This window comes from Notothenia rossii, assembly GCF_949606895.1.
Source record: "Notothenia rossii genome assembly, chromosome: 1".
Taxonomy (NCBI): Eukaryota; Metazoa; Chordata; class Actinopteri; order Perciformes; family Nototheniidae; genus Notothenia; species Notothenia rossii.
The window spans coordinates 88,554,229-88,560,250 of record NC_136912.1 but is presented as its reverse complement, the minus strand read 5'-3'; positions in this window follow the sequence as shown (position 1 = coordinate 88,560,250).

Sequence of the window (6,022 nt, the reverse complement as noted above, 5' to 3'; positions counted from 1 at the left end):
AATAACTGTTTCTGTCCATTTGGTGGCAGCAAAGCTTCAGAGTTTTTTAAAACATCAAGACAAGTTATTTATGCCTTGTTTTGAGTTTAAGTGATACAATCAATAGTCATACAGGTTTAAGCATCAGAGGAGTGTCTTTACATGTATTTACAATACAATTTAATCAGAGATAGAAGATGAGATGGCCAGAGATCAAAGACATTGTTGGTCTCTTTATTGTTGCATGGCCTTTTCTTCTTAATACAGATCTACTTACACAAGAAGCTGAGGTTGGCATAATACTCAAGAGAAAATAATGGGTGACATTTACTCCACAAAATATAGTAAGTTAGTTCCTGACTGGATTGACAAATCATAACCTAAAGTTTGTCATTCAAAATCTCCGCATCTAAAGTGTTGATATTTGATCAACTACACACGCACTGCACACATTTTGGTATTTGTATGATCTATTCACAATATGAATAGCTGATTTGTACTCACTGAGAAGAATAGATTTCATTCAAATATAGTATAATGCAGGAGATATTTAAAATAAATCTAAATGATAGCAGTACACTTGACATTGCTCTGTCTGCACTAACCTGTAAGAATCAAAAATAGGAAACAGGTTAATTGCTTAATAGGTTTACAACTACAACACATTTGCTTAGGTGTATAATCATGTAGGAATAAAAACAATAAAAGGAATTAAGTTGTTGAAAAGGAGCAAATAAGGAACTATTAAAAAAAATATTATACATTTTATAATATAAAGAAAGAAAATCAATAAAAGGTTAGCAAGAAACATACAACATACAAGAATAAGAACATGACAATTTACTTAGAAAATAAAATATAGATGGATGGATAGATAGATAGATAGATATATTTGGAGGGATGGAAGCCTCTTTAATGGTAACATATGCAGAGCACAGCATATGTGCAGTTTATAAGAATTAAAAGTGGCAGAGCTGTTGGAAAGATGTGGCTTTGAACAGAAATGTGCCAGATTTACAACAAGTCAAATCAAGCATTGTAGCTTAATTTAAGACGCTTCTTCTAAATCAAGATTCCCTCAGTTCAGTACTTTTTTTTTTACTTGGGCTCCTCTGCAATGGCCTCACAAACACACCAGATACCATGAATACATAATGAAAGCCAAACCAGGAACAACACAACAGAGCTTCTAGTGCATGTGTCCAATTAGCCTAACATGCTGGCTGGCTGTGTGAACGACAGACAGACAGAAGGAAATATCAAAACAGGCCTCCTTGTTGTCAGCTGTGACACATAATCAAAGGAGAGAAGCTTCTCTACAAGAGGGTGTTACATTACCCTGTGATGTTTTGGCAGGAGTTGTTTTGTTTAAAGTGTGGTGCTGCTGGTCACCATACACACTGCAGGTCTTTGAAGGCAGCACTGACGCTGCTCATTAACACTGGAGTGTGTGTCAACAGGTGACGGTAATTAGTACAAGACTTCAGTGGAGTGAAAGGAATCAGTTTAGAAGTTTAGACAAACTTTTTAGAACCTTTTTGTTTTCTTAAGTCAATCCCTCGAGCTGCTGTGTGGGCAGAGGGTGCACAGTTGTATCTTTGACTCTTTTCCATCCACACAGCACAGATGAGGTGCATGCCGGATCAGCGCTCTGATTTGTGTGCCATACATTCAGACACTTTAGGTAAAGAGAGAAAAATTGCCCACTGTAGAGCCACTTCAGTAACTTGACCAGGCCTGGCCTTCGCTCTGTGTGCAGTGGATGAGTTTGGCAGCAAGTGGGCTCCCATTGATAACGAACTGGAGAGAGAAAAAGGTGGGGGGTCTCTTTGTGTTTGTGTGTAACTGATATAGCTAAAAATAGATCCCATATTTGTGTCTGGAGGCGGAGAGGAAGAATAGGAACGGATTGTACTTTTCACACTGACATGTTGACTCATTTAATGCAAATAGACCCCTGTTTTCTTTCCCTTTCTCCGTCCCCCACAATCAGTATTTCTCTGTTGACGCAGGGATAAACTCAGATGTTATGATCGTGCAGCCTCAGGCTTTGGACAACACACACACGTCACTTGCACTTTAAACGCAGTGTGTGTGGACCACCATCAAGCAAATCTGGGTTTAATACTTTGCAGCCCCCTGTGCTGGCTTGAGTAAGTCCTTCGCACAAAGATGGTGTTTTGTATTTCCTGACATAAGACAATGGCTCCAAACAGGGCCTTAACAAACATTCTATGTCAATATTGAGTTATTGAACCTTCATTTTCCAAGCGCAAACACGCTCTCCTTTAAAAAAATGTGGCTATAGCCTCCAAAAGATTTGACTTTTTAGTTTCAACTCTTTCAACTCCATAAGTATGGTGGCTGACAGGGGCAAACGGCCTTATACACTTAGGCTCCATTGGGAAAAACATACTGCACTTTCAAAAACTATGCAAATACCTTTTTCGTCAAGTTGGTAAATGTTATTGAAATGCTGTGCATGTGTTGTCAAGTTGGTGAAGATGTTTTTTCGTTTGCACGTGTTTTGGCACATTTGCGTTTTTAAAACGATATTTTTTAAATGCAGCGCGCTTCTCCTAATGTAAGGATTTTGGGGTGTTGTAGCACGCTTGCCCCTATCGGCCACCGTAGGAGGCAGGAACAACACATACAAAAAAATGCTGAGGAAAAAACCAACATCTCTGATGAGTTTTTCATCCTCATAATGGCCTCTCCTTCCTCTCACTACTCGCTGCTCATCTTCATGCACAAACATTACAAAAGAAAATAGTTGTTGCATCTTTAATCTAATCAACCCCAAGTAATTGTAAATTCAAAATGCCTCATTCAGCAGCAGGGGGCCTAAACACAACACAACCACCAACAAGGACCCCTGTCGCTGGTGCTGTCACTCCTCTAATCACCCACAGGGGGCGCTACGGATCCAGGTTTGAGCGCTGGTGGCCCCATTATTACAATTTAATGGTTTATGTGAGTGAGGAAGAAATGTTCCCCTCTTTCTCTCTCTCCCTCCTAGCAGAAAGCTGCGTGCTGCTCTTATCTGGCCAGACCTGCTGCAGGAGCCAACCTGCAGTGCATTAAACAAGCCACCACCACCACGACACACACACACACACACACACACACACACACACACACACACACACACACACACACACACACACACACACACACACACACACACACACACACACACACACACACACACACACACGCATATAAACAGATACATGCAGAGCAGAATGTGTGGATGTGTGTGTGTGCGTGTGACTTGCTGTGGAGATGAACAGAATAATGAGAAAGGAGCGACAGTCAGAGACAGTTAAAGGAAGGAGAGGGAGAGTTCATCAGGAGGATGGATTGGTCCATTGTAGTGTATATTTGTGAATAATTCATCTCTGAGATTACTTAGGAAATTATGAAAATGTAATGCATATTTGCTCTGTGTAACCTGTGCAAGAAAGTGACCTGGAGATAGGGAGTTAAAGAATGAAACGAGAGTAATGGTCTTAATGGGGTTGTGTTAATTTGCCTTTAACAATTGTAATATTTAAGAGCCAGAGATGTAACAGTAGCCTATTTGACTATGTTGGTGCTATTGGTTGTTCCCTAATTTGGGAAATCCTGTAATTCAAATCGTCAATGCTGGAATTGCTAGTAGATTCGTTTTTTTGTTGTACTGGTTTTTTTGTTGTACTTGTTTCTTTGTGCACATTGACACATTGAGAGGTAGCTGTGCATGAAACCTGTCAACTTTGCAGCCATCTGAGTCATGCCAACTGTGTGTGACAAGTGTCAAAATGAATGTGATTCTTTGTCAGTTTCCAAAGTAGAAAGTTTTGTGTGTTTTTGGCAGGAAGAATGCTCACACACACACACACACACACACACACACACACACACACACACACACACACACACACACACACACACACACACACACACACACTCCATGTCTGTGTGCCAGCTTTAAATTCGCACATTCTCTCACACACACACAGAGGGACACATACACCACTCGAGCGGACCTGGTTGGAGCACTAACTTTATTTCACCACGACATCTGTCATAAACCCCCGCTGCGTCTAAAGCAAAGATTCAATCAGAGTTTTAACATGTCAAATCACAATTCCGAGCAATTTTTTTTTGTCTCTCGGTCTTTGTACAAACGTTGCAGCCACGCACGTACACATGGGAAGACAGACATGTACATACAGCACGGATGCTACCCGGACTATTAAACTCCAAGCTGCCCGACACGCCACTCTCTCCAAACTAGGCGCACAGGCATGAGCGGAGGGTTTCAAGTTGCCCTCTCTGTGAATTGATTCTACTATGAGCCTACACGAATCTCTGCTCTCAGAGGCAGGGGTGAGCGGTACAAAACAGCGTATCAAAAACGGCTCAAAACCTTACTAAATGTCACACAAGTAGAATTAAGTATATCGAACCATTACTGTGATTGTGTGTATTATGCCACAAGAAAAGGACAGCTTGTTTTGCGAAGGATTTGTGGTATCTCCCATATTCCGCCACCCCCGTTCCGTGAAATGGAATATTCCACAATTTATTCCAGGGAAAGACTGACAGTTTTTTGGGTCATGAAGCAGCTGTTCAAGTCAGCGGCCTGTCCCCCCTCTGCTGGAATAAGAAATTAGTCCATTTTAAAGTAAATAACTAAAGCCTCTGGCCGATAAGAAGGAATTATAGAATGGTGTGCAGGCTCAATTTGACAGAGAGAGAGACCCCAAAACAGTTAAATCCAATAAATATGATTTTACCCCTCCTCCTCCGTCAAATTATTAAACACATAGAGTTACACCAAGTTATTATCAACACAAGGGAAGATGGGAGGTTGTATACCATAAGCAACTTACTCGCATTATTGAAAAATTACATTTGCATGGCTGTCCTACGTGGTGGGAAATGCACACATAATGAGGTGAAATAAATGTTTGGTGCTTGAATACATTTTTAGGCCTCTGAAGGTCATGCAGAACATCGTCTATGTGAGGTTTGATTACTAATCAGCAAATTGATAGTTGATCATGATAATACGTTTTTTCTCACAGTACTGTCATTGCGGGCTGTCAGTTATGACTCCACTGAGTTGGAGTTTGACAAAAATGTTATACGTAAAGAGTGCATGACAGAGATTTGTATTCCTAAGATCTTTCACACTTAAAAATTCCAGTATTTTGAGCAATGGTTTACAATTTCAGCTGTTGTCTGCAGAAAATAAATATTCTACATCTTCTAATATCCTACCCATCTTGTCTAAAATTATTTTATTTTTGGTATTCTGACTTCTTTACACAGCATTAAATTTGCTAATTAACATTTGCTGAGTGAGTCCCTGACCTTTATGACCTTTTATAGCAGTTGCTAAGAAAGAATGCCACTGTAATTAATTATTCTGGCTTAAGACAAATGCCATCTAACACCTTGAGTATATTAGCTAAAACTGTTAACGGGCTGCATTAGTTAAGTAGGTGATTAGCTAAGTAGCATTCAGGTATTGGGCCAACATATAATTAAGCTTCATGAAGCATGGTAAATGCTGTATAATATAGGCAATTTGTATCCTGAGTAGTTGTTTGCATTTCTGTATGTCATTTAATTTGTTACGTCCTCCTAATTTTCAGCACAGTTGAACTAATTCATTCTGAATATAGTTCATAAAGTTTACTTTGAGACTTAAGATGTAGTAAACTATAGATCTGGTTTACAGAAATTGAATAGTTACTACGGAGAAACAGGGTGATTCCAGATGGACAGAGTTGGTTGATGTGCAGCGAGGCCCGGGCGCACGTCGGCAATCACGTTCTGAATGACTACGAGGGAAAGTCTCAACCCTGAACACCTTGCTGTAAGTATTATTTCTTACTCGAAAAGTCATAAGAACCTCACCCCCCTTTTTACCCATCAACAATTTGAAAGCTGGACATATATATTTTCAATAAGCAATGTTGTCTTGTTGGTATTTGCAAAATACAGCTAAAGGCATTTTAAAGAAACTGGTTTTGCTAACAATGGCGGA